At 31.7% G+C, this 26,351-nt stretch overlaps 1 long non-coding RNA gene across 1 annotated transcript; it reads right to left on the bottom strand.

Moving 5' to 3' along the window:
* Positions 1 to 1,304: 1,304 nt before the first annotated feature.
* Positions 1,305 to 25,907, bottom strand: LOC147816653 (uncharacterized). The gene is made up of 2 exons (XR_015435784.1): positions 25,776 to 25,907; positions 1,305 to 1,485 (listed from the first exon to the last, which is right to left on the bottom strand). It is a non-coding gene; the product is annotated as an uncharacterized LOC147816653 (long non-coding RNA).
* Positions 25,908 to 26,351: the final 444 nt, after the last annotated feature.

Raw genomic sequence — 26,351 nt, 5'->3', positions numbered from 1 at the left:
GTATTTCCCTTTATTCATTGTTCTGTAATTTTTCCATGTTTTCTCTACATTTTGAACATTCTATATATACTGTAAGACAATTTTTATCAGCATTACAACATTTCTAAAACAGCTTTTCTTTTCTACTTATGAAAAGTCATTTTTTTCACTTGAAATTCATTAGCATTAATTGTATTTGAAATACATTGAGAAATATTAAGTGTGTGTGTTATCTTTTTTGCCAAAAGAGAGAGAGAGAGAGGTGCGGGGGAAGGGGAGGAAGATGAAACAACGCAGAGACATTCCAACGAAATGAAAAGAAAGGGGAATCATTTAATTAATATCTGTTGGGGAATTTGTGATTAGCCTGCTCTCCGGAATGCAATTGGCTGACTCTTCACTCACCCCTAAACTCACAACTCGAAACGTTTTTAAAAACAAACACATTGTTATTCATTGCAATGAAGATACAATCACACAAGTCCTAAAAAATAAATGAACTAATATGGAAAATATTTAAATATAGGCTTAACATTATGTAAGGTTTCGATAGCCATTGGATCACTTATAATTTGTAAAAATCATATACATTCTTAGAATTTAAAATTATTCTCAGGGCTCTGAAACGGAAATGCATGTATTATTAAGTAAATATGTATTTTTATTTTTTTTTTATATTTTATCATTTAATGTGATCACAAAAAATATTCACAAACACTTTATGGTGCATATATATATATATTGTTCTTTATTTTCTATTTATTTTATTATCTGATGAGCTTAGGCCTTTTTTTTTGTTGTGCTTATGTAGCTATAGAGCTTAAATAAATACGTTTTTTTTAGTCTTAACCCCCTCCCCCCTCCCAAAAAAAACATTCCACATATTAATAAGAAAAAGAAAGAACATTTCTTATCTCGTAAGGAAATACAATTATTATTTGCATAACATTATATATAAAAAACTTAAGTTTTTTTTTTCAGATAAAGAAAAATAATTAATAAATATAAAATGAGAATGAACAAAATGCATTTTTTATTCTTATGATGTTATCTAATTGAAACGTTTGGACTAATTGCATACAGTAGTTTTTAAGATGTTACTATTTTTTGTGGAGCACTTTTTTTTTTTTTTTATTGTAACCCCCGCAACTGCACTTTTCAACCGATGTTTATAACTGAGTATATTCTTGTTAGATCTAATTTTTCGTCAGTATTTTAACCAATTCTATATAAATGCATTCTAAAAATTATTGCATTCTAGTCTTAGAGAAGTTACAGTTCACAGTTTCGAAAGGAAAAAAAAAAAACAAGTGAAGGCAATGTAATAAACATCATATTGTTCTTTTTTAATGTTGTAAATAAATATAACTTCAAAGATGGTTCATTTTTCAGCATGAAATTACATACATAATACTAATTGGTAACAAACATAATAGTAAACTGATTGCCAGATAATGTTACAGCAGAGAGAGATATTGCATATAAAAGTAGTACTACTGTGAATATCTGGAAAAAAGATTGTTTTGAGTGTTAATAACATCAATGTTTTCAGCAAAGCATGTTACTAATTTTTGAAATTACTAATGTAAAAGTAAAATAATTCTCTTTTAAGAAAAGAAATATTTTTTTTTGTAAAAAAATGAGAGAAAACAAACATTTAAATAACAATATCATATTATATTAAATAATGAAAAACGTACATCAGAAAAGATCATTCAATTAGAAATAACAGTAAAATGCGAAATCCCAATTTAGAAGGTAATGTTTATGAAGCATTTATTAAATGGTAGATTCTAGCATTATTTAAATTTAAGTGTCTATGAAACATTTATGAGCACGAAAAATTAAAGTTTGCAAAGTTCTTAAATTGTCCCAAAAAATCCTTAAGTACATTTAAAACATTTCACTTTTTTTCTCCATTAAACTTAGTTATTAGTTTGAATACAGTGTCATGCGTTATTTACCGTAACTCTATCGCATTGTAGATATAGAATTTGTAGAGGATTTCATCTGGCTTTCAAATATACCATCAGGAATTTTCTATTTTATACCTACTATACCTGTACATATACCTAATATTAACTGAATTTTTTGTGGAAAAATTTTGTAGCAGAATGCGGAGTTGTGTTCTGCCAATACATCCTAGAAGAAAGCCTTTGAGCGAATAAATTTAGTTTCCCGACTTAACGAACATAAACTGCGCAGTGGAAGTAATTAAAAATATGTCATTACGTTTGGACTACTAAATGATCGAAATTCATGTTTTATTCTCGTCGTTGAACATCTGACCCAATTTTTTGGCTTAAAGACTACTAATGTTCAACTTCGTTGCCTTGCAATTTTGAACCCAATTTAGAAGACAAAATTACTCCTGGATCAAATATTGGGATAGATTTATCTTCATGGAAGACATTTTGATGGAACTAACCAGCATTTGTGTTACATGGAGAGGAAAGCCTTGAAACCCTCCCACGGTTAGCCAAACGGCAAGGGGACCCAAACCCATGATCCGTCTACCACTGGGGATATTTTATGTCTTGACTGTGGTCGGTGCGATCCGGGTGCGGAATTCGTATCGACCAGCCATCGATGCGGGTATCGAACCCGGTTCACCTCATTGGAAGGCGAACGCTTTATCCCCTGAGCCACCACGCCTCACAATATCTTGTATTTTTTCTTTATTTTTTTATATCCGTCGTTGAACAGCCGACCCAATTTTGAGTTTACGGCTACCAATGCTCAACACCGTAGCCTTGTAATTTTGAACCTACCCAGAAGACAAGGAAACTCCTGGATCAGTACCCCCAGAGGTTTGAATTATGGGAACATGGGGGACTTTGCGACTCGACAGATTTAACGTGCATCAGTCACCATTTACTACACGGGGAGTCTTCGGCTGGGGGGGATCGAACCCACGAACTCTTGGACATGGGCCCAGTGAGGTCTTCTCTCTTCTAGGAGGTATTAGTTCAGCTCCGTAAAAATCATAAGAATAGTAAAAAAAAAATTCGCCAACTTTCTTCTTACATTTTTAAACTGTATCGCCTTATTTCCAAAAATCATAGCATCCGGGGGACAAAACACAGAGTTTCTCTCAATAGATCTAGTACAGTTATTATTTTTTTCATTTAATTTTTTTATGCAATTTTTAGTTCGACTTACAGTTATTTCTTAAATCAACAAAGAGATTAACGTCACACCTATAAAAGAAAGTTGTTGTTCTTAATAACTAAAGTAATAAAATGAAGGAGTTCGTAAAAAAAAAACTAGCTAACAAATTAACAGAATGATCATGTATATACCAATATATTTTCTTTCTGGTTAGTTCTACCAAAAAATCCCCCACAAAGGCAAAATTTCTCCCAATACTTGATGCTGGAGTTCCCTTGTCTTCTGGATTGGATTCAAGACTACGGCGTTGAACATTGGTAGCCGTAAACTGGAAAGTGGAACTGTTCAACGATGATAATAAAATAAAAAGTAGTAGGAAATAAGTTTAGAGTTACGTTTAATGTAAAACACTCTCTATGCAAAATCTCTCTGAGCGTCTTTTTTGGGTTAACCGTAATGATAGCCTTACTTCCTACTTAGCACAATGGGCCAGCATCCAAGGTTCCGTGGCCAAAATTTCGATAAAATTTGTTTCAAAATTTAGGGGTGTTCATGTGCAGGTAAATTGAATTCATAGTTGAAATTTTGAAATGCACTAAAAATACCCAAAAAAACAAAATGGCAGCTGAAATATGGCGAGCAAAAATAAAAAAATAATGTAGTACGATTAAATAATTAAATATAACATTGAAAATGTAATAATTTTCGTAATTTTATATTAAAAATGAAAAGCAAATTATATTTCTGAAGTATTTTTACAAAATGACGCGAATTAATTACAAAATAACGCGAAAACATGAAAAAAAACATACTTTTTGTTTTTCGGTATATTTAGTCCACCTTTGCAATACGGCAAAATGGGGCAGGTTTTTTCGAAAGAAGAAACATGAAAGAAGACAACACAAAAAAGTTTAGCTAATGACCTCGTGGAACTTTTTGGAACAAAGTTTCGAAAATCATTCAAACATTGTAAAATGTCAAATGAGAAAGATATAAACTATAAGTTTGTCAAGAGTATTAACTAATCCAACAAATTGAAAAATTGTACTATAATTTCAGACTAATTACTCCGATAAAAATGTAACAGAAAGGTGAAATTCCTATATATATTTTTGAAATAAAAATGTAAAAGTTAAATTTCAAAAAAAATTGTTTTAACAAATTTTTCATTACATTGTACTCTCGTCGGTCCAAAATGTAAATTAAAAAGTTTGGAATAATTATGATTACTACAACAAATAGCTACGACAAACATTTCTAGCCTCAGAATTTAACAGAATAAGAATACCGTTCAGTCAGAGATAAATAAATAATTTACAGGTAAATACTATTATGCCTTTTATTCTTTTTTAGCTGGTGACATTTTAAAGATTTATTTCCGGATCCTCATTAAAAATCCCATATCCTATCATGTTTCTGTTAAATCCCTATTAAACAGTTTTGTTAAGGAGTCACGAGAAATTGTTTTAAATCATTAACTTTTTTATGTCAAAAATTACTTATCGAACTAAACACTATTTGTATTTAAATCGTCTTCTCTTTTAAATGTTCATTTGAATTGAAAAGTGCCAAAGTTTAATTGCAATCCTGTGTATGTTCATATGGGAGGAACCAGCAGGCATTTATTTTAATAGACATGTAGAAGATGTAATGTTTTACTATACTTTAACACTAACAACAACAAACGATCATTTCTGAAGAACTCGGGAAAAATGCTAATACCCGAACCTGAAAGCGACATTTTAAACTAATTAACTTTAAGAGAACTTTAATTAAAAAAAAGATATTTATGAGGTAAGTTTTTTTTAAGGAGCAAGAGTACTTGTTTTTATGTTGAGAAAAGAAAAAAATGTTGGATATTTTTTATGTACCCGAAAGGGTTTTTGAGAGATAAATGAAACAGCCTTCGTAAAGTAGTTGAGAACACGGAAAAAGCATTAAAGACAACAACGGCGACCCCACACAATGATAAACATCACTTCGAACCATTTTTTTTTTTTTAGCTTCAATGTATTTATTTGAGCATAAATAAAGAAACAAACTTCTAGTCATAAAACAAAATGAAATTCATAATGATTCCAATTCATTCTTACAAATGTTTACGAAAGATTTATGAATTTATTTTGAATTAAAAGAAATTCCACGTTTATTTTTAAGTCTCTGATATCAAAATGCATAGCTTAATCTTACGGGATAAAAAAAAAAGTCGAGCATTAATAAATCGATATAAATCTACACAATCGTGCACATTAATAGCCTTATAGCGACACAATTAAATCAATGAAAAAAATAATTCAAATTTCTTTCTATTATTAATATTTGTAGCTTGTCCCGACGACTTTACGAACACATAAAACGAGGCACAACGTATCAAAATAAAGATTTAACTATCATCAGTATTATTCAGAAATGAAAATGATGCTGCTGGTAGACAACACATGGCAATCCAAATGTACAGCAATCAATCTTATGAATTTACACTTCAATCTATACCATCCATTCATTTCAATTGCCTTTAATTTCTCCTTATTTAGAGTTGTAGAAAGACTATTCAAACGCGTAATTCATTCAGTCGGTGAAGTGAATCCGCGTTTATTTTACATAAGCTTTTCTTACACAATGAATCAACTCTTTGTTAAAATAATACTCTTTGTTGAAATAATAAGCATCTTATGGTTATGTGATTTCAATCTTTCCGTTACCATGGTTTCGGCAATTTTTTTATTCTTTGCAGAAGTAGGGACTGATACACACTAGGTCTTGAGACACCTATTCTATTCAAAGCAAACATCACTTCTTTTAGATATTTGAAGAAAAAAACAAATAATGTACAGTGCGTCTAAAAAGGACCACCCTGAATTACTTTTGATCTATTGTTTAGATTTTAACGTTCTCGGACTCAATCTTAATGGCTCGATGAGGTGATCTCAAATATTCTAATTAATAAGTGCAAACGATATTTTAAGTTACGAAATCAGTTAAAAAATTATGTACTTTCTCTCAATAAACATACTTTTTTTTCGATAGATTCGAATTTCTGACCCCCAAAATATAGGGAATAGCCACAATCTGTGAAATAGTATCCCCCTAGTTAGGCCAGGAGGGTGCTCCAAAGTTTAAACCTCTGATAATTTCGTTATGTCTCGAAAAGTTTTAAAAAGCAAATTAAACAAATGTTGACAAAAAACCACACTTATAAAATTTGTTGGTCCACAGATAGGTCCATGTAAAAACTAAATTTTAGTAAATATTTACAATTTTTTATTATTTTATTTACTAACAGTCGTAAAACTTTTAAATTATAAGGTATATAAATTTTTACATAATTTTGAAGCATCTAATTTTACATGGCAAAATACAAAGTTTGAGAGAAATTGGTTGAATAATTCCAGGGAAATTGAATTTTAAATGCGTGACTTTTTTAAAATTAGATTTCTCAGGAAAACTAATCAACCGAAATTTTGTGCTTTGTCATCTAAAATTAGGTACTTGAAAATGATGTAAAAAATTGTATACCTTACAATTCAAAATTTTTTCCGCTATTACTAAATAAAGTAAATAAAAAATATTTACTTAAAATTTATTTTTTGGCATGGAATTATCTTTGCATATAATTAAAAAAATTCGTTTATCCAAAGAATATTAAATTCGCTTAAAAAGTTCTCGCGATATTCTGGTTGTTCCGTTAATTTTTTGTTTTATGAACAATGATTGAATAAACTCAGAATAAGAACTGCGTCTTCCGTTCTAAAAAGGAATGCCGAATTTATTGGTTTGTGAAAGAACACTTCAAAGGAGTGATTTTGAGTGATGCGTTGACATTTCGTGTAAGTGCCCCCATTCAATAAAAATAATCTTCTATTTATAGAATTCTGTCTCTTACTGAAAAGGACAAATAGAATATGGCTGACATTCAATATATATTTCTGATAAAAAAAAGAGTATTTTTGCAGTTGTTTGGCTAAAGTTTTTATTGGAACAACCTCACTACGTTTTCATTAACTTGGCTTTCGTGTTCGTAACGATAGAGTTCACCGCGATATTATATAATTAAAGAGAATTTAAGGTCAAATGAAATTCCGATTGCTTTCTGATTAGCTAGAGAAATTCAACTGGAGCTCTGTACCAACTGACTTTCAAGGTTGTAACACATTCTAACTTCAGTGCCACAAATTTAAATACATCAGTGAAAAACTCAAACCAGAGTGTTTGGCTTTTACATGTGAGGTGCTTGCAATTTTATTGACTTTGGTGTATAGTCGCACTCAAACACATGAAAAATAATGTATACAGGCTCTAAAGATAATAATACGGATAATATATATATATAATAATAATATATATAATGATAATTCAGACTCTAAAAACTGTATGTCAGCCCTAATGAACATCAATTATAAGTCACATTCTATCATAAGCGATATAATTCATACGTATGAAATTCTGTACATAGGTTATACTGTTCTGTGATCTTGGATTCTTAGTCACTCGTACTCTGGGTAACGAAAATGCCGACGAGTATGCTAAAGTCACTAAAAACCTTGCTAATAGACCACTAACTAATTCTGATATTAAAAACACAGTCAGTCTTACTTTACAATCAAGATGGCGAACTAACTAGAATGATGAAACATACAGCAAATTGCACATCTTTAAACCAAAAATTGATCCATTTTCGCGAATATCTTTGCCAAAGAAATATGAAATTATACTGAATCGTTTACGCACTTGCGCCTTTTATCAGGCGAACTTTCACCTGACTGCTTTAGTTTTAACTGTGAAATAAATACATTCTAACTCAGTGCCACAAATTTAAACATAAAAGACAATGTTATTTTGGCCGCCAGTACCCCTTCTTTATATCTACTTATTGGTGCTAAATCTCATGATAATATTTTCCTCTAAGTCCGGGATAGCCTGGTTGGTTGGGCACTGGGCCCATATCCAAGAATTCGTGGGTTCGATCACCGCATGCCGAAGACTCCCCGTGCAGTAAATGGTGACTTATGCACGTTAAATCTGTCGAGTCGCAAGGTCCTCCATGTCCCCATAACAAATCAATACCTCTGGGGGCACTGATCAAGGAGTTTCCTCGTCTTCTGGAATGGGTTCAAAATGACAAGGCTACGGAGTTGAACATTAGTAGTCGTAAACGCAAAAATTGGGACGGCTATTCAACGACCGATATAAAATAAAATGATTCTTTCTACTTTAAAGACATTGGATTTTATAATAGCGTGGAAGATTTGAATAAGTGTAAGCCTAAGGACTTAATTTAAAAGATCTAGGAATCAGTAAATACCGAGTTAATGGTGCGGTATAGCACCGTTTTCTGTTCTTACTCTAGAATTATAAATTAACTAACTAACTGTACTTACTGGATGACAATAAAGATTGGATCGTTTCTTGATAGCCAGAAGTAAAATATATGCAATGATATCGCCAAAAGGAACGTATCATCCACCATCATTTCAACCCTTTCCAAACTAGCTAGGGTGCTTACTAAAATTTGTTTCCTAAATGTTGCAGCATACTTTATTGTTTTTTTTTTTATCGCTCATCAAAATTTCCACCATTTTTCTAAAAAAAGAAAAAACTAATAGATTTAAAACGAGAAGAAAAAAAATTAAATAAAAATGTTATACTTCGTTTTTCGTGTGGATACTAAAAAGAAGAAATATTTCTGCTTTTCTCAATGTTTTATTTGATATAAGAAAAGAGAAGGAGTAATAAGAATCATTGAAACTATATATAGATTCAGTTATTTCATTTCATTTAAATTATTTTTTGTGGGATCTCCAAACTTTCAATAAGCTACATAGTGTTAAAACCAATTTGAACCATTTGCCTGTGCTGCTCCTGCGTAGTGCAGACGTTAAACTTACTAGATTGAGAATCGGTCACACCCGGTTAACCCATCTTCATTTACTGTTCGGAGAACCTCCTCCTTAATACAATACGTGTAATGTTCCTCCAATCATTTATCACATTTTAATAATTTGTCCATGTTTTAACCCACAACGTTTTACCTTTTTTGGGAGTTCCATTTTATACGTACAAGATTTGTTGGATGACATTCATCATCCTAACATTTTTTCGTTTTGACGTGCCATTGGTATTTTTAACTGCATATAAATGTTTCAACGCATTCACAATTTTATTCACTTCTACAAATATTTTACCATATTCGTACAGTTTTACATAATTAGTCTTTTATATAGATGTCCATACATTTTATATGGTTTTATTCACTTACTTAATACAAATTTATCGAATTGGATTTCACGACAATTAAAGTGTAATATGTTTTAGCTTTGATCTATTTTCTCATATTGTTTGGCGTAGCACGTCCTCCTTTAGATTTTGTGCCATTAAATCCTGTATTCAATTCAATTCAGTTATTTCATAGATAACTAGGTATTTCATGAAATAACTTGACAAGTCAGTTAAAGTACATTATAGATGAAAAGTTTCATACTTTACCTAGTTATTCTATAATATAACTAGTCATTCTATGAAAAAAAACTAATGGTAGACCGTTAAAGAGAAAAATAAACTATTTCAAAGTTTTTTTATTATAAATTAATCGATCACAAATATCTAAAATTTTTCGAGAAATATATTTTATCCCTATTGAGGATGATTCACTGATAAATAATTCGGAAAAGCAGATGATATAATTTAATATAAATATATAATTTATAAATAAACCGTTTAAATTCTGCATCTAAAAGAAATAGAATGAAGCGTATTCAAACACACGTCAATGGAAAGCAACTATGAGTAGTTCAAAATTGACAAAAAGTAGCTAGAATTGGTTCAAAGAACTCTTCGTGTGCTGTACTTTATTTAATTTCATATTTTACCTAGTTATTCCATGAAATAACTAATGATAGACCTTACCTAGTTATTCCATGAAATAACTAAGGATAGACCTTACCTAAATATTCCATGAAATAACTAAGGCTAGACCTTACCTAGTTATTCCATGAAATAACTAAAGATAGACCTTATCTAGTTATTTCATGAAAGACCTTACCTAGTTAATCCATGAAATAACTAATGATTGACTGTTAAAGTGAAAAATAAGCAAGTTATTTAACCTAACAATTTTATTATTAAATAAAATAACTTTGAAATTTATTTTATTTATTTTTTTATTATTTATTTTATACAGAAATATTTGTCAATAATGCAAAATAAAAAACACTAACATAAGTACACGGTCTAAATTTTATGCCTAAAAACAACGGAATGAAGCGTACCAACACATCATTGCAAAGCAGCTATAAACGGCTCAAAACTGACTAAAAGCAACTAGAACCGATTCAAAGAACATTTCGAGTGCCGTATTTCATACTTTAAGGATCAAGTAATCGTTATTCTATAGAATACCTAGTTAAATCGTAGAATTCAATAACTTTATGTACTTTAACTGACTTGTCTAGTTATTCTACGAAATAACTGATTTCACATTTTAACGGTAACATACATAATCCAAAGTTTAATCGAAATGGTTTTCAATTATTCAAAAAAAAATTATATCCTAAACTATGGAAATTAACTTTATGTGGAATTATATCTAGAAATGTTAACTTCAAAATTTGTCAGTTGCTGCAACAATTTCTGGGTAAAACATAAACGCTATCAAAAGAGGAAATGAGAAGTACTAAACGTCAAAGGACAGAACTTAATCACGAATTCCCGTAACAGAAAAAAATGGGACTCCTATCAACCCTTCTCAAGGTTTACTTAGCAACTGTATTATTCTTAAATTCGAACATTATCTCGTCATGGAATGATTGCGCCAAATGCTTCCATGCAAAACTCCAGGGATTAAAGAATGTTTTTTATATCTCTCTAGATATCAAACTGTAGCGGTTGGCTCTTCACTTGGGTTCCATTTTTTGAAATTAAAAAATAATAATAATTATATAATGAAAGAAATTATTTTGAAGAAGTTTTTAACCAAAGAAATTGTTTAAAAGTTAAATCTCTATGAATTATTTAAAGAAAGAAATAGTTTTTGAAAGGAATATGTTAAAAATAACAATGGATGGGGAAAAATAAATGAGATTTAATGGTGACATTAGTTATTCTCAGACCTAAATAGAATAATTTACCATGGTTTCATGGACTTTAATTAGAGACAATCCACATAGAAACCTTCTTGAATATCTTAAAGACACTGGATACTTCCAAAACTTTTAAACAGAGTTTTAATTTTGACCAAGTGTTGAGCGCGGTATAGCCTTCTTTGGCTCTATAGCAAAAAATTTATAACTAACTAACTAAAATCAAGTGCATATTATCTGATTTAGAGAACAATGTATTTAAAAAAGCACATTTTTAAAATTTTTTGTACTCTTCTTCGTGAAAACACACGCATAAAAAATGAAATTATATTTTTTTTTTCTTAGTCAGATGTTCAAAACATGTGTGCTATAATTTTAAGCACTCTTGGAAATTTTTTCTTTTAAAAACAACGTGAAATATCGTGTTTAGGGGGTGCAAAATGCGAAAAATCTGATTTTTAGATAAACGCATTTAAAGACTTAAATAATTAGTCAATCCAGTGTTATCACCTTTAACAAAAATTGCTGTAACTTTGTAAATAGCTAGGACACAAACAAAAGTAAAACATTTTTAGAAAGCTAAGAGTGCAGGGACTCTAAATTTATAAGATGTCCTTTCACTTTTCTCTCCTGTCCAGAAACCGGTTAACATCCTTCACCTGGTTGTTCAATGAGAAGGCCGGGATAGCCTGGTTGGCAGGGAGCTCGACTCAAACTCGTGAGAACGAGAGATCGAACCCAGCCGGCCAAAAACACCCCTTGTAGTAAATGGTGACCGGTGCACGTTAAATCTGTCGAGTCACAAAGTCCTCTATGTTCCCAAAATCAATTATACCTCCAAGGGTACTGATTTGGAGATCGACCGTTCGTTTTTCGTTCAAAATTACGATCTGTGGATGAATGATTGGATGTGTGAATGGTTCCGCCCTATAAGCGGGGCTGAGGTATGGGTAGGGCAGAAGTCAAATTTTTGGCCATAGATGGCACCACAAGAAAGCAAGAACAATCGCACCCCTTGCTTTAATGGCCTACGACATTCTATGAGAAAGTTGTGCATTACGGTGAGACAACCGTGCTCAAATGTCGATAAATAGATTAGAATCTAAGAAAATGTAAAAATAATAGTATTCATACTTTTTGTCACTTTTTATTTTTTCTTTTAAGCATGACATTGCGCAATGGAATATCATTCTGCACTAAATTACAGAAAACTCCTTAATTATATATTTTTTTTCATAATAAATAATTATTTAAAAGATTTTTGTAAAATTATTTTCAAAAGTTTTCACTCTACTTATAAGGAAAATGTTGCAGAGAGCAAATATATTAATGTGTCGTATTTAATTCACTTAGTAATATTGATTCATATTTGCTTCGTATAAATTTCATCACCTATTGCATTGACATATCTTATTTTATTCATCAACAATATCTCATTTTGTTTAAACTTAAAACTGGAAAAATAAGAAAAGATTCATCATCTAGGACATCTTCCATATTTTTAATTCAAGAAGAAAAAAAAGAAAGAATTCACATCAAAATTAATTATACTAAAACTCTTAAAATATACATAGCATATATGGAATTTTCTTAGATGTATTGAAGTGTAATTTTAATTTTTTTTAAAAAAGTCTATACATTTTAGAATATTATTTAATTGTAAGTTTCATTTTATTGTTTGAAAAAAAGTATTATATAAAATTAAGCAATACTAGACATTATATAGGAACGTGCTAATAAACAAAGAATGTTATCAAAATAGTGCTGTAATATTTATTCAAAAGTTTAGAAGTAGCGGTACATATTTTGAGTATTTTTTTATTTATTTTATAAATAATCTAAATTTAAGTTTAATTTATGTAAGAAAAGGAAATAACTTTAAAAATTATTTTGGAAATTAAAGCATTTTAATTGTTTGTTTTCTTATTTTAGAATACCATGTGATTAATATTATCGAATAAAATTGTTTCTCCTCAACAAACAAGAACTAAAAAGAAACTTTATGTTCGACTATCTAATTTATCCGTTTTCCAATCGTAAAGGAAAACTGAATGTGATTCGAGTAAAAGATGAACAAACAAAAGAACAATCAGAGGGGTGCAACCTGAGGTAGAACAAACCATTTCAATATTTATTTCTAATCAACTGCGAGAAGTTGCATGCAGATAAAATTTGATTAAATCTTACAAACAGAATGACAAAACTCGACCAGGCATTCTTTTGTTATTCAATGGGAAAATGTTTTGCATATTTTGACAAAATACAAATAAAAATATCAACTGTTGGAAAGGAAAAGAATAAAAACTTCTCTATTTTTTTTCACCATATGCAGAAATGATTAAGGTTATTTTTTTTGTGGGATTTTTTTTTCTATCCTGCTGTTCGGCTGAATTTTAAAAAAAAATTTACTTTTTAACCTCTAAAAATACTGTTTATTCACTTGTAAATGAAAAAAGCAAGCAAAAACATGTTTGAATAGGCTGAGAATAATTTTTTTGCTTTTGCTGTGAGCTAAAGGAAAATGTGAAACGTTTTTACACATAAAACATTTTTATAATTCTAAAATAAGGTGCTTTTCAGGATATATATATAATTAAAAAAATTACAAATTACCCAAAATTAGAAAAAATAATAAAGAAAATATGAAATTTTATCATCAACTCCCATGATAATATCCGCAAGGATTCTAATTTTGACAAATTTAAATGTTTTTTCAAAAAATTTTTTCCTTTTAATTTTTTTTCCATATTTATTTATTTCCTTGTTTAGATTTTTCTCTTCATTTTTTTTAACATCTTATTCTATACGCGTAGCTAATGTACAGTTTATAAAACTTATCAAATTTTAATTTCCTCACTTTTAATTGAATTCTTCTATTTTCTTTCATATATATATATAGTGGCCCCATTTATGGCCAAGAATTAGAGTTCTGTCACACCCGTTTATAGGGTGTACCCATTCATACATCCAATCATTCATCCATGAATTGTGAATTTGATCTGAACCAGAGAACGATTAATCTCCAATTCTGTACCCCCAAAGGTATAATTTGTTTTGGGGATATGGAGGACTTTGCGACTAGGCATATTTAATGGGCACCAGTCACTATTTACTACACGGGAGTCTTCGTGAGGATGAATTCAAATTCCTATTCTAACGAGCATGTGTCTAGCACTCTGCCAACCAGTCTATCCCAGCCCAATCCATTCAGTAAATGTCCGAAATGTATATGCTACATCCGATTTGATATTAAATATCGATAAAGATCGAAGACTCATAGATGTTTAAATATTTATTCCATATCTTTTTGTCCGATTTGGATAGATCAAGAAAAACATCAGTGTTGGGATAACCGGTTTTCTTTACCCTCATGTTCCCTAGACTTTTTTTGGTATATTTTATAATCGTCGTTGAACAAGCCGATACAATTCTGAGTTCACGACTATCAATGTTCAACTCCGCAGCCTGGCAATTTTGAACCCAACCCAAAAGTCAAGGGAACAAACTAGTTTTCGAGGAGGACTTTTTGATGGCACTAAGCCGCATTTGCGTTACATGGAGAGGAAAACCATTGAAACCTCCCACAGATAGCCCAGTGATTCTTAAGCATTTGTTTGTTAAGCATTTATCACATCATCGTCACTAAAGTGCATTTTTCATCACTAAAAATACGACCACATTTTGACTAGCTAGAATACTTACATTTTAACTGGAGTCCTGTGCTAGAGGACCCTACCAGACTTAATCGCTTTATGACAGCCAAAGGCTGAATTTGTATCGCCAATTTAAATTTCAATCCCTTTCCTACACAAACAAACAAAAAATGAGTCAGAAATAAATAATAAACTTAAACGAAACGAAAATAGTAAAATAAAATTAGAGTTTTAAAAAAGTATTTTTCAAGTATTCTAAAAAGATAAAGTTCTGATAGTCCTATTCAGAACTTCTATTTTTTTATATATATATATAAAGCTGACACTGAATATTTTTCAACTCAATTTTCAAAATGATATTTATATCAAAGATTTTGAAATGCTTATTGCATAAATAAAATGGATCACTCGAAAAAAAGTATTCAGTTTAAAAGCGAGAGGAATTTCATATCTTCTGAAGTTTTGGTTGCAATTAATCCATTTATTTGGATATCAAAATGGAATAATCGCTGTACTATTTTGAGAAGCTTTCAAATGGAAATCTGAGAGTTTAATGGCCTTTCAAATGGAATAATTTTGACGACCCAATCTGCCTATAGGGCAGCGGATGCATTTTAAGCTATGCGTGAGGGAAAGTATTTCTACGGGGGCTATTATTAAAGGGCTAATCGCTTTATTAGAAACATTAATGAAAGACGACAACCAACATTTGGGATAAATCTACTGCAGGAACGTATAATAAGTCAAGTGCTTCCAGCAACTTAATTCAAGCTTGAAAAATATAGTCAAGCTTTAAATATATAGTTTATGAAAAATGTAAATGGAGTCGACATAGTGAAAAAATAATAAGACTCGTGCTTTGCAATAAAAACTTTTAAATAAAAAAAATAGTGCAGGGGATAGCAGGCAAGTTTATTATGAGAGTTAACCAAGAAGTTATTAATAATTAAAGCTACCTAAAGTATGAACTAAAAATAAAGTACTTGTTTAACCATGACAATACTTTCATCTTGAGCTGCGATGGCTCAGGGGATAGAGCGTTCGCCTTCCAATGACGCGAACCGGGTTCGAATCCCAGTCGATACGAATTTCGCATCCGGCTTCCGCCGATCACAGCGCTGACGTGAAATATCCACAGTGGTAGACGGATCATGGGTTAGAGTCCCCTTGCCGTCAAGCTAATCGTGGGAAGTTCTCGTGGTCTTCCTCTTCATGTAACACAAATGCGGGTTAGCTCCATCAAAAAGTCCTCCACGAAGGCAACTTTCTCCCAATGCTCGATCCAGGAGTTACCTTGTCGTCTGAATTGGGTTCAAAATGACAAGGCTACGGAGTTGAACATTAGTAGTCGTAAACACAAAAATTCTGTTCGCTGTTCAACGACGGTTATGAAATAATTTCATTTGAGCCGTAGTGGCTCAGGGGATAGAGCAATCGCCTACCAATGAAATAAACCGGGTTCGAATCCCAGCGATGGCTGGTCGATACGAATTACATTGCATTACCTTTATCAACTACCAATTACATTACTTCTCAATGAGGTCGACACGTATATACCTGCCGACTTAAAACGTCCTCATTGGTAGACGGATCACTGGTTAGAGACATTCTTGCCGTGTGGCTAACTAGGGGAGGTTTTCGTGGTTTTTCTCTCGGTGTAACGAAAATGCGGGTTAGTTCCATCAAAAAGTCCTCCACAAAGGCAAATTTCTCGCAATATTTGATCCAGGAGTTCCCTTGTCTTCTGGATTAGGTTTAAAGTTAGCATTGAACATTAGTAGTCGTAAATCGAAAAATAAAATACATACAGTTATACGGTTTGGTATTCATACGGTATTACGGTTATAAAATAAAATACAATTACTTTAATCTGATACTAATAAATAATGATCATACTTATTAAAAGCATAAAACAACCACCTTTCATATTTTGGTGGTTTCTTATTTGACCTTGTCTAAGCGATGTTTGAAATGTTTAACCATTTCGTACTTTGCCGTTGGTTTTCGAAATAAAATGATGGTTAAAAACAAAGCTAGAAAAACAGTGGAATCAAATTAGGACAGTCGAGGAAGTGAAATCAGGAGAGGCTGCATTTTCAGCACTCAATCATTCATAGGAATGAAACAATAACATCAAAGTGAGCTAATGCGACAGAGGTTTTCGAAGGTTCCAACAATGTGAGGTTATAGATAATGTATAGTCAAGCCATTATGTTAGTGTTATTGCTGATTTATTTGAAGGAGATGAATTTTAATACTTCTTATCAAATAAAATTTTTATGTGATCATCCATTAGATGTCATTCCTCATAGATAGTATTCAACAAAAATGAGATGTTAAACTTTTAGCTTGTTTTCAACTCGAGAAAGATTCACTTTTATCAACCTAACGTTGGTATATAAAGCATGATTTCAGACTAACTACCAAGATTTTAAGTTAATAACTAAGTGGAAATTTTAAATCAATTCTTATATGTTACAAATTCACTTAACTTATTGTCCTCCTCAAAATATTATTTTAAAATTTTATTTTTCAAAATGCTATAGTGCAGTAAAGATTGTCTTATGCAATAAAAAGAAAATTAGTATAATCCATCGCACTTAGAGTGCTTTAAAAACTGACAAAATGAAATATTTTTAAAACCTTCTAAAATATATAGTAGGCCTGCTATAAATAGTTTGTTTGCTTATTTGAATTTTTATAAAAGTGAAATAAGTTAAAACATTATATTATTACTTCAATGTTAGCCCAGTTTTTTCATGACCTCCCGATAAAACTGGATACTTATACTTGCATACATATACTTGTACCTATTAAATCTACTTTTGTACATGACCTCATGATAAAACTCAGCTGCTCTATTACAGAAGATAATTTTGAAAATAATCCATCAAAAGCGAATAAACATCCATTATAGCGAATAAACGATAATGAGAGAGAAAGAGAAAAAATCAATTCTATATGACCTGAATGTTACTGAATAGCCCAGTTGTTAGAGAATCAGACTTTAGTCCGGGGTTCAATCCCCGACTCCGCTATGACCCACCGAGCACATCCAATATACGTACTAAAAATCTGTACAATCGAAAGTCCCGTGGTCCATCGCTGAGCAATACCGTGGGTACAATGATGGAGAGAAAATTTTCCTTCCCCTCCAATTCTATGTCTAAATTGAGAAAGTGACTTCACGGATGAGTAGTGCTGCCATCTATCCGAGATGTTCTGAGCTAAGACGTTTATTTACATTTGCGGTGCTTTATTGTAAAACGTCATTGATTTAAGCACTGTCATGGATTTAAGTTTTAAATAAGCTGGATTTATTTCCATAAGCTGCCTTCTTAGTTTTATGAGTACTTTTTGTAACCTTTCATCATGTTTCTGTTTGGTTTTCTCATATCGTCAATATATCAGATCTGATGGGCATCGATTACAATAATCGATTACAGCTAATTACTGCTATGCAATCAATTACTTGTAATCGCGATTACAGGTAATTTCGATTACAAGTAATCATAATTTTGGATTACATCAGATTTGAGCAAAAATATAATCGATTGCATATTTCAATTACAGTAAGCAATTACTTGTAATCGACTACTGTAATCGAGAGTAAAGTAATCACGATTACAAGTAATTGATTACAGTGATTGTTCTAATCACGATTTCAGCTGTAATCAGAATTAGGTTACCTTGTATTCATGATTACAAGTAATCGACAAAATTTTTGCCCAACTCTCCAATATAGCTTTTAACTCCCCCTCAAGCAATTGAGACATTTTTCGGTGAAATACTTCTAAAAAACTTATTAAACTCATCGAAATTCTTTCCTATAATGGACGAAGTAATGAACTGACCATAAAATCTCAAAGAACTGTTTACTCTTTCCGCTAGAGATAAATAATTTTCTAATTCCATCCGTTCCGAAATTGGTTCAATTATTCTTCCTTACTTTAAGCAATTTAATGGAATTCATTTTCCCTCTCGTTGGAATACTTCTAGTTGGCATTATCACCTGATGCTCAAAGTTTTTTTTTTAAATACAATTCTATGTTTATCTTTAACACAACCCAATCCATGAATTATATTTCTTAAAAATTCTATAACTGACCGATCATTAAACTTTTTCCTTCTAACTCGCTGAATCAGCACTTTTAAGGTAGCTAAGAACGTACTTCAAGAAGAAGCCAACTAAGGGTTGTTAATTCTATTCTACAATTACGAAATCAGCTGAAATAGTTTCACTTTATCGGAACCGAAATTAAGTTTATCTGACTACCATTATATACTGCTAAGAGGTTAATTTTACCTTATCTTTTATCAGTAGAAATAGATTATACGGTAATAAACTTATACAACTGTCAATTTATATGGTATATTAATATTAAAAATTCTAATATCTATTCATTCATTTTAGAAGTTATTAGATCAATAGTGGGCAAGGTAAGGAGTGCAATTAAGGCAAGAGGTGCAATTGTTCCTGTTTTCCAGTGGCCCCATCTATGGCCAAGAATTCGACTTCTGCGCATACCCATAGAGATACAATTTGTCATGAGAACATGGAGGAATTTGTAACCCGACAGATTTAACGTGCACCAGTTACCATTTACTACACGGGGGGGATCTTCCCCCGGCTGTATTCGAACGTCCGTTCTCACGAGCGTGAGTCCAGCGTCCTACCAACCAAGAAATCCCGGCTCATGATTAAACACGTTTACTTCTTATCAGAGATATGTATTGTTCACACTATCGCTCTGAGTGATGTTTTCGACAGCGACACCTGGCGGGTATTATGAACACGAGTCACATGAACTCTAACGCTAATATGCATAAAAACAATCTTGAGGGAGTGAATAACTTTCCATACAAACAATAGATTTATAGTGGGGCCGGGATAGCCTGGTCGGTAGGGCGCTGGGCCCATATCCAAGAGGTCGTGGGTTCGATCCTCGCCGGCCGAAGACTCCCCGTGTAGTAAATGGTGACTGATGCACGTTAAATCTGTCGAGTCTCAAAGTCCTCCATGTTCCCACAACAAATCAATACCTCTGGGGGTACTGATCCAGGAGTTTCCTTGTCTTCTGGATTGGTTCAAAATTACAAGGCTACGGAGTTGAACGTAAGTAGTCGTAAACCCATGAAATTGGGTCGGCTGTTCAACGACGGTCATAAAATAAAATAAAATAGATTTATAGTCATTATTTAAAGTTTAAAAAAAAGTGATATTCATAATAATAAGTTCATAAAGAAAAATAAGAATAAAGAAGTTTCAACCTTTTATCGTCCTTTCGGTGGAATGCGAAGCAGCTGCTTTTTAGTGCAAGTTAATTCTCAAACTAATGAACAAATTAATTTTTTTTATTCCACGATATTCTTTGTATATTTTTTACACACTTTTGTAATTTTAAGTTTTTTAATCTTAGAGTTCTTGCGCAACGACACAAAACGTAACACGAAGTTTTGTTCTAGCAAAATGGACAGAATTAACAGGTTAAATTGAAGAAATAGATAAATATCACGATTTATCTTAAAATATCGACGTTTTCTGCGGATATATCATAATTTATCATTAAATATAGCTATTTCCTCGCGATCTATCATAACTTATCATGGAATATCTATTTTTGCCAATAATATTTAAGCAATATTTAAATTTCAATATCATCTAGCTTTCGTCTTTATTAGTTCCATTGCTTTCTGTAATGACGTTTCTATCATTTCTAAAATCGGGAAAAATTATTTCTGAAAAAAATTTAAACGAGGAAGGAAAAACATGCATTTGAAGTAGTTTTTCTCAAGAGGCCTAAATGGAACGCGTATGTAAAGAAAGAAAAACTTGAGGCATATTTTATTATAAAAGAATGCAAACGATGTTTAAAAAACATTTTTCGAACTATAATCTGAATAAAAGGAAAACAAATTGAAAGGAAAGAAAGTGAACGGAGCCATTTTTCATTTTATAAACCACTTTTAAAAAAATTTTCACGCGAAGAATTTTGAAGCACTTTTCTTTCTAAAACTTTTTAATTAACATTTCAAGGAGCTAATAAAAGAATGTTAATATATTTTGTTCATTAATGGTGTCTTTTACCTACATGAATAACCTATTTCTCTTTTCTGGTTATAATTTATTTATTTTTTGGATCGGAGTATTTTAGATGAAATTTTTATTTTATTTTATATTCCTTTTACCTAATGTTTTTTTTCCAACCAAACAAGTAAAAAAAAATTTCACCTACACCAAAATGAATTATTCACCTTAAGGAAATAATTCATTTGTTGCTCCTCTTTGAGGCTTCTCACAACATTTTTGATTCTAGTATTTTATTTTATAACCATCGTTAAACAGCCGACCCAATTTTTGGGTTTACGACTGCTAATGTTCAACTCCGTGGACTTGTCATTTTTAACCCAATCCAGAAGACAAGAGAACTCCTGGATCAAGTATTGGGAGAAATTTGCCTTCATAGAGGACTTTTTTTAAGGAACCAACCCGCATTTGCGTTACATGAAGGTACGATAACCTCCCATGGTTAGCCTGACGACAAGGGGACTCTATCCCAGGATCCGTCTACCACTTATGATATTTTACGTCATTATTGTTGTCGGTGCAAGCCGGATGCGGAATTCGTATCGAACGGCCATTGCTGGGATTCGAACCCTGTTCACCTCATTGGAAGGCGAACGCTCCATTCTCTGAAATATCATGGCTCTAAAATCTCCCCTGACCTCCTGAGTGAATGGTGTCTTAAAAATTAGTATAATATTTCAGGTCTAACTATACAAAATTTAACTCAAAATATAGATCGAACTCTCTCGTGGTGTCACCACTGAAGGGCTAGACCAGGGATGGACAAACTTTTTTGATCGAGGGCAAAAAATCGAGAGAGAAAATGTTTGGTGGGCCAAGTAAAAACTATATAGTAGTAGTACTATATAGTAAAAAAGTAGATATACAAGTTTTAATTTAAATATTTAGTGAGATGAATGAAATTGCGATTTCATTTTTAAAAGTTCCTTAAATTGAGGTTCGAAGTGAGATGTGCATATGTTAAGGAACGAGGCTAAATGCTTGTCTGTTAGTTTACTTCTTAAATTATTTTTTCCAAATTTCATAGTTGAAAACACTTGCTTACATACATAAGATTAAGCAAACATAACACTGATTTTCTGGGCACGAAATATTAGATTTTGGAAACTAACGTTTGCTAATGATTTATAAAACTCAAACTTTGGCATATTTAGAAACCACTGCTTCAGATGATTGTAAGATTGTCCGCTTCTTGGAGATTAAAATGCGCAGTCTGCCACATGTGAAGTACATTTCACGCTAGTGGGAGCCAATCTATGGCTATTCTATAAAGAACTTCTGCTTTCAACTATTTACCAATTGAAGCTGTTTGTGCTAACTATTTCCATCAATTTATGTTTTTTAGAACAAAAATAGAGAAAGTAAAAATGTCATCAGTACTTTGTTAAAAAAGAAAGAACAGAAATAGCTTTAAACAAAGTCGACAAGAAAATGGATGTGTATTGTTTATATTTGACACGGATCGGCAAGTTAAAATTCGATCCGCGGGCCGGATAAAACCTTTCGGCGGGACACAGTTGGCCCGCGGGCCGTAGTTTGCCCATCCCTGGGCTAGACACTGTGTGGCAAAACATGAATTCATACAAAAGAGCGAATTTTACACATGTAAAAGAAACCATTTATACGATTTGTATGCATCATTTAAGCAGTGCTACATCAAACTAAAGATGAAATAAAAATCCTTGGTGTTCAATCGACAGCTGTTCTTCACTGGATCTGTTGTCACCATATAGTTTGCTTAAAGTAAGAACTCCCCTAGTCTTTTGCCTGGATCCGTGGCGGTTACTATGGTAACAAGGTATACCTATTTCAAGTAGGGGTGTGGGTCACTGTTTAGGACAGTTTCTGGCTCTGGTCGGGGTGAGAAAGGGAATCTTCTTCAGTCTATTGTGTTAGCCCTAGAGTGAGGAGAAGCTACCCTTCTTAAAATGCGCTACTCTAGTTTCCATAAAAGCAAACGACCTCAAACTTTGTGGCGGAGCGGGACCGTACCGCAGAAAAAGTATACTTTCCATTCTATCGATTTGACATTAAAACAACTTTGTGACAAAAATAATAAGAACAATATCAACAATAAACCTATTTTCGTTAGTTCCAAGTACAATTTTCACCAAAAATCAATGTAGTTATTTAAGCATGTGAGAGTATTTGAAAAATTTCAAAACTTCACAACAGTTCCAACGCGTTTACATAAAGGTCTCAAGTATTGACAACTTACAAAACTAAGGCAAACAACGTTAAAGAGCACAAAAATATTTATAAAATACAGACAGCTGTTTCGGATGCTCAAAGGGCAACCTTCATCATTGCAACAGAAAGATGTTGCACTGATGTTCCCTTTCTGTTGCATTGATGAAGGTTGCCCTTTGAGCATCCGAAACAGCTGTCTGTATTTTATAAATATTTTTGTGCTCTTTAACGTTGTTTGCCTTAGTTTTGTACTTTAGCACAAAGGTCGTCCACTTGTGTATTTATTGACAGCTTAGGTAAAGAAATAGTCACCCTATTGGTAAGATATAAGAGATTGTATTATATACATAATAGATATGAATATGAGCAGAATGAGAAAAATCACATTGCATTGAATAATTATAAGTTGAGCCGTGGTGGCTCAGAGAATTGAGCGTTCGCCTTCAAATGAGATGAGCCGGGTTCGAATCCCAGCGATTGCTGGTTGACACGAATTCCGCACCCGGCTCTCACCGACCATTGTGGAGACGTAAAATATCCTCAGTGGTAGACTGATCATGGGCTATAGTCCCCTTGCCGTCAGACAAGCCGTGGGAAGTTTTTGTGGTTTTCCTCCCCATGTTTCGCGAATGCGGGTTAGCTCCATCGAAAAGATCACCCAGCAATTTTCTCCTAATACTTGATCATCCAGGAGTTCTCTTGTCTTCTGGATTGAGTTCAAAATAACTAGGCCGTGGAGTTGAACATTAGTTAACTCAGAATCGAGTCGGCTGTTCAACGACGGTAATAAATAAGAGATAATTATAGGTTGCGGAAATAAAAATGTACATTTTTGGAAACTTAAATATTAACTACATCAAAAGTTATACAAATTCGTTTTTTTCTAAAAAAAGATATAGTTTTAAGAGAAATAATGGAATCAATATATAGAATCAATAATTTCGAAACTTTCTAAATGGCTGCTTTAAAAGTTGTAAAGGTTCTATGGTTCAGTCGAATAAAACATTTTCTGGTTGAATTAATATCTTTTTTTTTCTGGTTATTTGTTTAAATGTAAAAAATGTCTGACTCTATGCGAAAAAGATAAAAATTATATCTGTAGAGTTTTATTTTCTAACTTTTATTTTGAACATCGTTTTACCCTTTCGAGAACCCCTCGAAGGGAACATTCCTACCCCGGGGAAGAAACCACTTTTCTACAATCATTTTTTTATTTTTATTTTAAGTCGGATTTATTTTCATCCAGAGAGTGTGCTGGTGTCGTAATTTCAGTTGACTACGTGTTCAAAACCAAGAGAGTGGGGAAGAATTTTAAGGAGGTCTGGAGGGGAAAAAAAACTTTTATTGGGACGAAGTTTTTATCTTTGATATTGACAGCCTTTTTTTTTTCACTTCTTAAAAATTTGAATACAACAAAGAAAGCGTCGAATTGAATAAGAATGAGTTTTGAAATTTCATTATCATTTAAATACGCCGTTCATGTATTACATACTTTAAAAAATTTTCTTTTCTTCTTTAAAAAAAAAAAAAAGAAATATACACTCTTTATGAATATGTACTATTTTTTTAAAAATTTTAACAATAAAAATTCTCAAGACACTGATGTGAAGTTGTTAAAAAAGCAGGATTTCAAACGATTCTCTACATTTTTTTTATTCGCAACATGATACGATATTCAAGATGTTAAAGTATATGGATACCCGCGATATCATATGTTTCTCCTTTTTTATAAAATATCATAACATGAAGAAATACTCAAGATGTTAAAGTATCATATGTTTATCATATCCATATATATAACTGTTTATCATATCCATAGCGCGATATCATATGTTTCTCTTTTTTTATAAAATATCATAACATGAAGAAATACTCAACATGTTAAAGTATCATATGTTTATCATATCCATATATATAACTGTTTATCATATCCAGACCGCGATATCATATGCTTCTCTTTTTTAAAAAAATATAACATGAAGCAATACTAAAGATGTTAAAGCATATGGATAACTGCGATATCATATGTTTCTCTTTTTTTAAAAAGATCATAACATGAAGAAATACTAAAGATGTTAAAACACTTAAAAAAAGATTTCAATTTATTGTAAATTACTTTTTTCATTATTAGAGGAGGAAATACTCAAATTTCCAATGCACATAAAAAAATAAAGATATTAATCGATTGTTTTTCAAGCTTCTTACGTTTGCATTAGACATAATGCCTAAATGTTAATTATGCACAGATATTTTCGCTAAAAAATATGCTAAAGTTCACTTCCCTTTTTGCTATCAATTATTGCATTTTGCAATCAATTATTGCAAAACAGTTTGTTGCCTAAATTTGTTTTGAGTATTTCTTACTTAATCGGCAATAAAAGTTTAAAACTGATAATTAAAACAAAATTCCAAACCTCTGTTATTTATATATGTTACGTTAAAGTGCGAGACGCATAAATATCATTAGTAAAATGATTTGGTCAGAAAAATCAAAAATTCAAGAACGTATATCGTTTTGATCGTTTTGTCAAGCAGAAGAAATTCTACAACGGATACTTTAAGCGCATTTTTTTTAAATTTTATTCCATAGTTAAAATAAATAGGTGTTTCTTATCTGAAAACTTTTTGCAAGATTAATGAGGAAAAAAACAACAAGTAAATGAATGGAGAGTTACTTACAAGAATATTGGTGGAAATGTTGTTCATTGATTTTCTTTTTTTAGGTCAAGATCTCCGATTCCTTTTGGGGTGCTGTTTATAGTGGCCGCCGGTCATGGCATCATGAACTTCCTATAATTCCTTTAGATCCATCTCCTCTGCATTACTACGAAGAAACAAGAAGAACCATCTTTGTTTCTATGATTCCCACACGGTGGGTGACTGCGATTTCATACAAATCCATGTAAATAGAGTGGGGAAATTATTATTATATGGTAATTTATAAGGTTATAAATGAAATAAGTGCAGTACATCTTTGATAAGCACTAATTTGTTATGATAATAATTAATAAATATTTTATGCTTATTCTTTTAGGAATAAGCACAAGAAACACTAACATTATTAATGACGCCATTAATTTTGGTAAATTACTAATTGAAGTAAAATAATAAGATGTGTATTAAAAGGTCAAAATTAATGGAGTTATTTAGTTCGTTCAAGAGAACGTTAAAACTATTTTCCACGCTTTTATTAATTTTGGTAATAAGTACTGATTGAAATAAAGTACCTATAAACTAATACAAAAAATAAACAAA

The sequence above is a fragment of the Parasteatoda tepidariorum genome, chromosome 1, assembly GCF_982258835.1.
Source record: "Parasteatoda tepidariorum strain Cologne lab strain chromosome 1, Ptep-v5.0, whole genome shotgun sequence".
In the NCBI taxonomy this organism is placed as follows: domain Eukaryota; kingdom Metazoa; phylum Arthropoda; class Arachnida; order Araneae; family Theridiidae; genus Parasteatoda; species Parasteatoda tepidariorum.
Note: the sequence above shows the minus strand (reverse complement) of the source record. Positions and strands in the feature narration are given on the sequence as shown.